A 12,352-nucleotide genomic window follows, 5' to 3' on the forward strand; every position below is an offset into this window, starting at 1 on the left:
CCTTTTTATCTGTATTTAAAACTGAACAATCACGCTTTCTCTGAAAAGCTGGCAGTTTGGATAAAAGATTTGCTATAGAATTATCCACTACTACTGATAATTGTTGCATAGAAATAAGCACTGGCGCGCTAGGTGTCGCCTGCGCGGACAAAGCTGCTGTAGACACAGAAGGAGAGGATGTAGAGCTATCCCCACTACCTTCATTAGATAAATCATCTTGGGCAACATTATGAAAAATAACAGAGCTGTCCTGATTTTGTTTGGACGCTATGGCGCAATTATCACAAACACTCGAAGGGGGAACCACATTTGTCTCTATACACACAGAACATAGGTTATCTGATGGAACAGACATGTTAAACAGATTTAGGCAGGCAAACAATGCAATAAAAACGATTTTAAACAAAAACGTTACTGTCTCTTTAAATAATAAAATGACACATTTATTTCTGAATGTTCAAAAAACTATGAAGGCAATATCCGATTTTTCTGAAATTTGGACCCCAGTGTCTTAATGCTTAGAAAGTATTGCACAGCAAATATGGAGACTCTAGCTCTTAAAACAAGCAAACCGGAGCTAATTGTTGGATTTAACCGTTTTTATACACTACAATCCCTGCTACAGCCTTGTTTCAGCTTTTTACCTTCCTTAGGGGTCACCATTCACAGAAAAAAGCCTTTTGGAGTCACTTTCTGAGCCACAGGACCCTATCTGCATGCACTGCCTTGTAAATCAACTGTGCAGCTGAAGCACCAAAATGAGGCTTCCTCCTTCAGCACACTAGAGTGAAGGGGCCTTCCTGACTAGATTTAGGTGTCTAAAACAAGCCAGATCAATAAAAAATGTTCCCCAGTGTATGTGAGCTTATAAAATATTTCAAATGGTATCATATTGTAATAAAAACCAATCGATTTTGCCCCTAACAGTGTCTACCAGCATAAAAAACAAAAAGGGGAAGCCTGTTATCTTTTTTGCTGAGGTGAAAGAAAAAATGGCTTACCTTTTCCCCTGAGGGGAAATATGACTGTCATCTAGCATTAGCCTGTGTTGTTAGAAGGAGACCAGTCATACCTGAAGCAGATGAGTCTGCAAACTGTTACCCCCAACTGAAGTTCTCTTGTTTCAACAGTCCTGCGTGATAACAGTAATGGATTTTAGTTACTGTCTGCTAAAATCATAGCCCTCTTAAACAGAAATCTTCATCACTTTTCTGTTATAGAGTAAATAGTACAAGCCAGCACTATTTTAAAATAACAAACTCTTGATAGAAGAATAAAAAACTACAACTAACACCACAAACTCCTCGCCATCCCCGTGGTAGATGCTACTTGTTCAGAGCGGCAAGGAGAATGACTGGGGGGCGGAGCCAGAGGGGGAGCTATATGGACAGCTCTTGCTGTGTGCTCTCCTTGCCTTTCCCTGTGGGGGAGAATATTTCCCACGAGTAATGGATGACGCCGTGGACCGGACACACCAATGTTGGAGAAATAGTCTTTATAACAAACACAATAGTTCAAAGTCCGTGAGTGGGTATATGTGAAGAAGATCCTAGATGATTAACTCCAAAGAAAACTTGGATGATTAACTCCAATAACAAAAATTACTTTCCAAAAATTTGTAAAAAATACTCAAAACTCTTTCCAAAACTTTTCAAACTTGCAAAAATAACTCGAGTGACTGTGGCGTGAAGTTAAAAAGAAAAAAAAAAATTTTGAGAAAAAATCAAGGGAAATTGCAATAGTGCAGCGTATAGGTCCAAAAATCCTCCTCCTAAATCTGTGGGTAAAAGATATATACAATAGTGTAATAATGTTTACATATGGTATAATGGAATTAGAAATGTGCTCACCAGTTTGTCGACGCGTTTCGGCCCTCCTAGGCCTTTCTCAAGACAAACTGGTGAGCACATTTCTAATTCCATTATACCATATGTAAACGTTATTACACTATTGTATATATCTTTTACCCACAGATTTAGGAGGAGGATTTTTGGACCTATACGCTGCACTATTGCAATTTCCCTTGATTTTTTCACAACATTTTTTTTTTCTTTTTAACTTAATGCCACAGTCACTCGAGTTATTTTTGCAAGTTTGAAAAGTTTTGGAAAGAGTTTTGAGTATTTTTTACAAATTTTTGGAAAGTAATTTTTGTTATTGGAGTTAATCATCCAAGTTTTCTTTGGAGTTAATCATCTAGGATCTTCTTCACATATACCCACTCACGGACTTTGAACTATTGTGTTTGTTATAAAGACTATTTTATCTTCAGAGACTATTGTTTCTCCATATTTTTTCCACATTTTTTCACATTTAACCGCTATCATCCGGTCACTTTAACCGGTATCATCCGGTCACTTGATCTGCATCACAATTGTTTTTATTCATTTGATGTTTTTATTCATTTGATGTTGTATTTACAATTTTATTCACAAGTTGTATCCATTTGATGTTGTATTTACGATTTCATTCACATTTGTATCGTACATTATCACAATAATACCTGTTTTTCATACTTCGAATATTGTATACAAATATTCGTGCTCAATCGTATTTCTTAGATCACACATACCAATGATCTAAGATAATATTTTGCTGTTTAGGGCAATTTGGATATATAGATATAGGTAACACTGTATCTCTCATTTTAGATTTTTATTGTTACTTTATTTTTTTACATTTGTTCTCATGGATCCATGGTGAATATAGGTAGACTGTAATAACTTTTTAATGTGCATGTAATATATTGTATTATATTTCCAATTTTAATATCTGTAATAAATTTCTATTTTAATACACCCACCCCCCACAGTCCTTTTAAGCTCTTTAGCGCTCACTCTATCACACATTTTTAACACATGCTTATTTAGTAGTATGCAACTTTTTTTTTGTGAGAATTAAATATAATATTTCTCCCCTGTGAGTGGGTACAGCTTAACTGATTCATCATCTAAAGATTCAACAATCAATCAACATGTACCTTACAGTCAATAAAAAAAAGATGATGTTCTGTGTAATAAGTTCCTCAAAACAAAGGGGAGAAAATATTGTGATGCTGTCATAAAAGTTTTATTCCAAGAACAGGTAAGTGGTAACCACAAAAAAAGGAGCTACATTAGCTCTACGTTAAACGCTCAAATGTAAACCCCCGGTAAGTACAGTATCTCTTCTTTACTCCTTTATTCACAATTCGAATAACAATGTTAAAATACAATTTAAAATTAAGCATGCACTCAAAATCACTCAGGGCTATATCATCGGCAGCGAGTGTACAAGAACAGTTCAATCTAATAAAAAAAAGTTTTTATAAATATATAAGTACATTGGAGCCCTTTGCAGTCAAGTAGCTGAAAACATGACAAATCGTATGTGTTAAACTATGTATTTACTGTAAATATTTCACATTCCTATGTTTTTCACATAGGGGACTATGTTCTAAATATTTTTAATAGATATTCCTGTGTATACAGTGGGGCAAAAAAGAATTTAGTCAGCCACCAATTGTGCAAGTTCTCCCACTTAAGAAGATGAGAGAGGCCTGTAATTTTCATCATAGGTATACCTCAACTATGAGAGACAAAATGTGGAAACAAATCCAGACAATCACATTGTCTGATTTGGAAATAATTTATTTGCAAATTATGGTGGAAAAAAAGAATTTGGTCAATATCAAAAGTTCATCTCAATACTTTGTTATACATCCTTTGTTGGCAATGACAGAGGTCAAACGTTTTCTGTAAGTCTTCACAAGGTTGTCACACACTGTTGCTGGTATGTTGGCCCATTCCTGCATGCAGATCTCCTCTAGAGCAGTTTTGGGGCTGTCGCTGGGCAAAGGTCTGGAGACTGGCTAGGCCACTCCAGGACCTTGAAATGCTTCTTACGAAGCCACTCCTTCATTGCCCAGGCGGTGTGTTTGGTATCATTGTCATGCTGAAAGACCCAGCCACGTTTCATCTTCAATGCCCTTGCTGATGGAAGGAGGTTTGCACTCAAAATCTCACGATACATGGCCCAATTTTTCTTTCATGTACACGGATCAGTCGTCCTGTTCCCTTTGCAGAGAAACAGCCCCAAAACATGATGTTGCCACCCCCATGCTTCACAGTAGGTATGGTGTTTTTTGGTTGCAACTCAGCATTCTCTCTCCTCCAAACTTGACGAGTTATGTTTCTACCAAACAGTTCTACTTTGTTTTCATCTGACCATATGACATTCTTCCAATCTGCTTCTCAACAATATGTAGAACAGCTGCCAGGCAAAATACTGTGCTCATGACGACCGTGGAAATCTGCCCAATTCCACTATGACAATATGAAACATGGAAATGTCCACAGCACAATTTGCTTAAAAAGTATCTTTATTGACAAAAGAAAGAGCGACGTTTCGTGACTGCTGTCACTTAATCATGCTATACATACAATACTCAGAGGTGGTCCTTTTAAACTAGTTAGCTTGCGCCAATACTTTTTACTCTTGAGCGCCACCTGCTACACAAAATATATTCCTCTTTAAACATTCAAAATGTATACAATTTACAACAAGACACTTTTTGTTAAAGATACATAGTTTAAACATTTTTACAGCAAGAAAATACTATCCCTACAATATCTAAAGCAGTTATAACCTACCCTGATAACAGCACTACATATCTATACATTATTATGAATTAAATTTAATTAGACCTATTCTTCACCAAAAGACTGACCAATCGAAATCCCTATTCATGCCATAAGGTACTAATGATCCCAATCTATGAATCCAATGCATTTCTTTTTATTTTAATATTTTCTCACGGTCACCACCCATTCTCTGCGGGCCCACATAATCAATAACCTGCCACCGGAGCTGACTGATACTGTGTCCTTTCTCCAAAAAATGATTGGAGACAGGTGCCTCCCTGTTCCCACATCTAATATTGGAGCGGTGCTGGCTAAGCCTATCTTTCACTTTTCTTACCGTCTCTCCAATATAGATGAGGGAACACGGACACTTAATTAAGTAAATTGCATGTGTAGTGTCACAAGTAAAAAAATTCCTAATAGTATACCGTTTACCACTCCTAGGGTGGACAAACTCTTTGCCCCTTATTACAGAATTACAACTAATGCATCCTAAACAAGGATAACATCCTACATTCTTCTTTGTTAAATGGCTCTGCTGTAGCTGCTTAGCTGGTCCTATATCAGACTTCACAAAGTAGTCCCTCAAATTCTTTACCCTTTTATAGGCCATAATTGGTCTCTCTTTGAATTCAATAATATCATTGTTACACCTATGTAATATAGGAGTTTTGGTGGTAGTAAGTGCGCTAAAAGAAAGCTAAAGGTATCCAATTGTATCCCGTATTAAATAAAAGAGTTATAAAATATATATATAACAATGTGCAAAGTGTAATGCGTGTATTAGGATTCCACAGTCGAAAAAGAAAGATAGGGTGTGTGGGGGGAAATGAGAGGATCTATACAAAAATAACAGTGTCCGTGAAAAAATAGTGGTTTTTAAATATCTTACTTAAGGAGGATGATAGTTAAGCGTTCTATCAATAGTGTACTAATGATAAAAATAAAGTAAAAGTATGTGACAATTAGCAGTGTGACCATATATTGGTGTAATATTGAAAGTATCAAGCAAATTGTTAGTGTATGTTAAAAAGAAACAATACGTTAAATTGTAGTGAAAAAACTAAATATATCTAAAAAATTTCCTTGCAGCCTAAATCATATATCAAAAATATTTAATTATACACAATCACAATCAAATTGGAACTTGAAACAAAGGGACGTCTCCCCAGATAAAAAATAATAAAAACAGAATTTAAGCAAGTAGAAATTCCATACTCAATACTAAGTAAGCAGACTTGGCTGAGGAAATGTGTTAATAATCCACTGTGTTGTGCAGAGAGAGACAGTCTCTTATAGCATCAGAACCTTTCGTTGTTGCTTTATAGATAGGTTTTACTGACCAAGTTCAGGGTTTGGGAAATGTGTAGACTCCTTATAGCACAATACAGTCATTCAACTTTATTGAACTTAATGCTTTAAGATTCTTTCTACTTACTTCCCCACTCGTGTGGCAACGATATCATCTGTACAGCTCCAAGTTTCCAAACTAAGTCAGTGCGCCGCGTGTATCTCGGCGTCTGACGTCATCGGCAAACTTCAACTGCTGTTACCGTGATAATCGGCTTTCTGGATATTAGAATCACAGGTTGTTTTGGAGATAATAACTCTTTGTGTTTCCAACGGAGGTAATTCCCTGCACTTAGTGCTGATTGCATGCAGGAAAAAAGGAGGATGTTGAAAAATGTAGATAACCCGGGTTAATAAGTAAAGTTGAGAAAATCCTCACGCTTTTCGCTCGCCAGGGAGCTTTTAATCTGACATTACAACTTGAATGAGGACATTCTATATTTAAGGATTTTCTCAACTTTACTTATTAACCCGGGTTATCTACATTTTTCAACATCCTCCTTTTTTCCTGCATGCAATCAGCACTAAGTGCAGGGAATTACCTCCGTTGGAAACACAAAGAGTGATTATCTCCAAAACAACCTGTGATTCTAATATCCAGAAAGCCGATTATCACGGTAACAGCAGTTGAAGTTTGCCAATGACGTCAGACGCCGAGATACACGCGGCTCACTGACTTAGTTTGGAAACTTGGAGCTGTACAGATGATATCGTTGCCACACGAGTGGTGAAGTAAGTAGAAAGAATCTTAAAGCATTAAGTTCAATAAAGTTGAATGACTGTATTGTGCTATAAGGAGTCTACACATTTCCCAAACCCTGAACTTGGTCAGTAAAACCTATCTATAAAGCAACAACGAAAGGTTCTGATGCTATAAGAGACTGTTTCTCTCTGCACAACACAGTGGATTATTAACACATTTCCTCAGCCAAGTCTGCTTACTTAGGCCTAGATTTGGAGTTCGGCGGTAAAAGGGCTGTTAACGCTCCGCTGGCTTTTTTCTGGCCGCACCATAAATTTAACTCTGGTATCGAGAGTTCAAACAAATGCTGCGTTAGGCTCCAAAAAAGGAGCGTAGAGCATTTTTACCGCAAATGCAACTCTCGATACCAGAGTTGCTTACGGACGCGGCCGGCATCAAAAACGTGCTTGTGCACGATTCTCCCATAGGAAACAATGGGGCTGTTTGAGCTGAAAAAAAACCTAACACCTGCAAAAAAGCAGCGTTCAGCTCCTAACGCAGCCCCATTGTTTCCTATGGGGAAACACTTCCTACGTCTGCACCTAACACTCTAACATGTACCCCGAGTCTAAACACCCCTAACCTTACACTTATTAACCCCTAATCTGTCGCCCCCGCTATCGCTGACCCCTGCATTACACTTTTAACCCCTAATCTGCCGCTCCGTAAACCGCCGCAACCTACGTTATCCCTATGTACCCCTAATCTGCTGCCCTAACATCGCCGACCCCTATGTTATATTTATTAACCCCTAATCTGCCCCCCACAACGTCGCCGACACCTACCTACACTTATTAACCCCTAATCTGCCGAGCGGACCTGAGCGCTACTATAATAAAGTTCTTAACCCCTAATCCGCCTCACTAACCCTATCATAAATAGTATTAACCCCTAATCTGCCCTCCCTAACATCGCCGACACCTACCTTCAATTATTAACCCCTAATCTTCCGAGCGGAGCTCACCGCTATTCTAATAAATGTATTAACCCCTAAAGCTAAGTCTAACCCTAACACTAACACCCCCCTAACTTAAATATAATTTACATCTAACGAAATAAATTAACTCTTATTAAATAACTTATTCCTATTTAAAGCTAAATACTTACCTGTAAAATAAATCCTAATATAGCTACAATATAAATTATAATTATATTATAGCTATTTTAGGATTAATATTTATTTTACAGGTAACTTTGTATTTATTTTAACCAGGTACAATAGCTATTAAATAGTTAAGAACTATTTAATAGCTAAAATAGTTAAAATAATAACAAATTTACCTGTAAAATAAATCCTAACCTAAGTTACAAATAAACCTAACACTACCCTATCAATAAAATAATTAAATAAATTACCTACAATTACCTACAATTAACCTAACACTACACTATCAATAAATTAATTAAACACAATTGCTACAAATAAATACAATTAAATAAACTATCTAAAGTACAAAAAATAAAAAAGAACTAAGTTACAAAAAATAAAAAAATATTTACAAACATAAGAAAAATATTACAACAATTTTAAACTAATTACACCTACTCTAAGCCCCCTAATAAAATAACAAAGCCCCCCAAAATAAAAAATTCCCTACCCTATTCTAAATTAAAAAAGTTACAAGCTCTTTTACCTTACCAGCCCTGAACAGGGCCCTTTGCGGGGCATGCCCCAAGAAGTTCAGCTCTTTTGCCTGTAAAAGAATAAATACAATACCCCCCCCCAACATTACAACCCACCACCCACATACCCCTAATCTAACCCAAACCCCCCTTAAATAAACCTAACACTAAGCCCCTGAAGATCTTCCTACCTTGTCTTCACCATCCAGGTTCACCGATCCGTCCTGAAGAGCTCCTCCGATGTCCTGATCCAAGCCCAAGCGGGGGGCTGAAGAGGTCCATGATCCGGTCAAAGTCTTCATCCAAGCGGGGCAGAAGAGGATCTTCCATCCGATTGAAGTCATCATCCAGGCGGCATCTTCTATGGTCTTCCATCCGGAGCGAAGCGGCAGGATCCTGAAGACCTCCAGCGCGGAACATCCATCCGGACCGACGACTGAACGACGAATGACGGTTCCTTTAAGGGACGTCATCCAAGATGGCGTCCCTCGAATTCCGATTGGCTGATAGGATTCTATCAGCCAATCGGAATTAAGGTAGGAATTTTCTGATTGGCTGATGGAATCAGCCAATCAGAATCAAGTTCAATCCGATTGGCTGATCCAATCAGCCAATCAGATTGAGCTCGCATTCTATTGGCTGTTCCGATCAGCCAATAGAATGCGAGCTCAATCTGATTGGCTGATTGGATCGGCCAATCGGATTGAACTAGATTCTGATTGGCTGATTCCATCAGCCAATCAGAAAATTCCTACCTTAATTCCGATTGGCTGATAGAATCCTATCAGCCAATCGGAATTCGAGGGACAGCCATCTTGGATGACGTCCCTTAAAGGAACCGTCATTAGTCGGGAGACATCGGAAGAAGAGGATGGATCCGCGTCGCCTGCTTCAAGATGGACCCGCTCCGCACCGGATGGAAGAAGATCGAAGATGCCGCTTGGAGAAGATGTTTGCCGGTCCGGATGTCCTCTTCTTGCCGGATAGGAGGAAGACTTTGGAGCCTCTTCTGGACCTCTTCAGCACCGGATTATGGATCGCCAACCCCCGCTTGGGTTGGATGAAGATCTTGGAGCCAGGACGGATCGGTGATACCTGGATGGTGAAGACAAGGTAGGAAGATCTTCAGGGGATTAGTGTTAGGTTTATTTAAGGGGGGTTTGGGTTAGATTAGGGGTATGTGGGTGGTGGGTTGTAATGTTGGGGGGGGGTATTGTATGTTTTTTTTTACAGGCAAAAGAGCTGAACTTCTTGGGGCATGCCCCGCAAAGGGCCCTGTTCAGGGCTGGTAAGGTAAAAGAGCTTGTAACTTTTTTAATTTAGAATAGGGTAGGGAATTTTTTATTTTGGGGGGCTTTGTTATTTTATTAGGGGGCTTAGAGTAGGTGTAATTAGTTTAAAATTGTTGTAATATTTTTCTTATGTTTGTAAATATTTTTTTATTTTCTGTAACTTAGTTCTTTTTTATTTTTTGTACTTTAGCTAGTTTATTTAATTGTATTTATTTGTAGCAATTGTGTTTAATTAATTTATTGATAGTGTAGTGTTAGGTTAATTGTAGGTAATTGTAGGTAGTTTATTTAATTAGTTTATTGATAGGGTAGTGTTAGGTTTAATTATATCTTAGGTTAGGATTTATTTTACAGGTAAATTTGTTATTATTTTAACTAGGTAACTATTAAATAGTTCTTAACTATTTAATAGCTATTGTACCTGGTTAAAATAATTACCAAGTTGCCTGTAAAATAAATATTAATCCTAAAATAGCTATAATATAATTATAATTTATATTGTAGCTATATTAGGGTTTATTTTACAGGTAAGTATTTAGCTTTAAATAGGATTAATTTATTTAATAAGAGTTAATTTATTTCGTTAGATGTAAATTATATTTAAGTTAGGGGGGTGTTAGTGTTATGGTTAGACTTAGCTTTAGGGGTTAATACATTTATTAGAATAGCGGTGAGCTCCGGTCGGCAGATTAGGGGTTAATAATTGAAGTTAGGTGTCGGCGATGTTAGGGAGGGCAGATTAGGGGTTAATACTATTTATTATAGGGTTAGTGAGGCGGATTAGGGGCTAATAACTTTATTATAGTAGCGCTCAGGTCCGCTCGGCAGATTAGGAGTTAATAAGTGTAGGTAGGTGTCGGCGACGTTGAGGGGGGCAGATTAGGGGTTAATAAATATAATATAGGGGTCGGCGATGTTAGGGGCAGCAGATTAGGGGTACATAGGGATAACGTAGGTGGCGGCGCTTTGCGGTCGGAAGATTAGGGGTTAATTATTTTAAGTAGCTGGCGGCGATGTTGTGGGGGGCAGATTAGGGGTTAATAAATGTAATATAGGGGTCGGCGGGGTTAGGGGCAGCAGATTAGGGGTACATAAGTATAACGTAGGTGGCGGTCGGCAGATTAGGGGTTAAAATTTTTAATCGAGTGGCGGCGATGTGGGGGGAGCTCGGTTTAGGGGTACATAGGTAGTTTATGGGTGTTAGTGTACTTTAGAGTACAGTAGTTAAGAGCTTTATGAACCGGCGTTAGCCAGAAAGCTCTTAACTCCTGCTATTTTCAGGCGGCTGGAGTTTTGTCGTTAGAGCTCTAACGCTCACTGCAGAAACGACTCTAAATACCGGCGTTAGAAAGATCCCATTGAAAAGATAGGCTACGCAAATGGCGTAGGGGGATCTGCGGTATGGAAAAGTCGCGGCTGAAAAGTGAGCGTTAGACCCTTTAATCACTGACTCCAAATACCAGCGGGCGGCCAAAACCAGCGTTAGGAGCCTCTAACGCTGGTTTTGACGGCTACCGCCGAACTCCAAATCTAGGCCTTAGTATTGAGTATGGAATTTCTACTTGCTTAAATTCTGTTTTTATTATTTTTTATCTGGGGAGACGTCCCTTTGTTTCAAGTTCCAATTTTATTGTGATTGTGTATAATTAAATATTTTTGATATATGATTTAGGCTGCAAGGAAATTTTTTAGATATATTTAGTTTTTTCACTACAATTTAACGTATTGTTTCTTTTTAACATACACTAACAATTTGCTTGATACTTTCAATATTACACCAATATATGGTCACACTGCTAATTGTCACATACTTTTACTTTATTTTTATCATTAGTACACTATTGATAGAACGCTTAACTATCATCCTCCTTAAGTAAGATATTTAAAAACCACTATTTTTTCACGGACACTGTTATTTTTGTATAGATCCTCTCATTTCCCCCCACACACCCTATCTTTCTTTTTCGACTGTGGAATCCTAATACACGCATTACACTTTGCACATTGTTATATATATATTTTATAACTCTTTTATTTAATACTTGATACAATTGGATACCTTTAGCTTTCTTTTAGCGCACTTACTACCACCAAAACTCCTACCACATTTTTGAAAAGTTAGAAGGATCTTTTCTCCCTTGTAAGTTGTGTGGTATCCCGTTTATTAACCAGCGCTCTGCTTAAACACTTTTTTAATATAACCTATGTAATATAGGCCAATGTTTGTTAATGATTTTAGCTATTTGTCTCCCATGGGCACTGAACTGTGATGTAAAGATCATTCTCTTATTCTTATCCTTATGATCTTTATTAGTGGTAAGGTTATTACTACATTTATCTAATACATGTTGGGGGTAACCTCTATTGCGGAACTTTTCCTGCATTTCATTAATCCTTTTATTTAGATTATCTGACTCTGACACAATACGGTGGACTCTCATCAATTGACTCTTAGGTAAGGATTCTACCAAATGATGTGGATGGAAACTATTAAATTCTAGCAGTGTATTCCTATCTGTTTCTTTTGAATATAGATCAAACTCCAATTTAAGACCTTTCTTATACACTCTAGTGTCCAAAAACATAATGCTCTCCTCACTGAAATTCAGTGTAAATTCTAAATTTCTCACAGAAGAATTCAGGTCTTTTACAAACTGAACCAGGGAGTCCACGGGGCCCCACCATACGCCAAATATATCGTCTATGAAGCGCCACCAGGCTCC

The sequence above is a fragment of the Bombina bombina genome, chromosome 1, assembly GCF_027579735.1.
Source record: "Bombina bombina isolate aBomBom1 chromosome 1, aBomBom1.pri, whole genome shotgun sequence".
NCBI classification, from domain to species: Eukaryota; Metazoa; Chordata; class Amphibia; order Anura; family Bombinatoridae; genus Bombina; species Bombina bombina.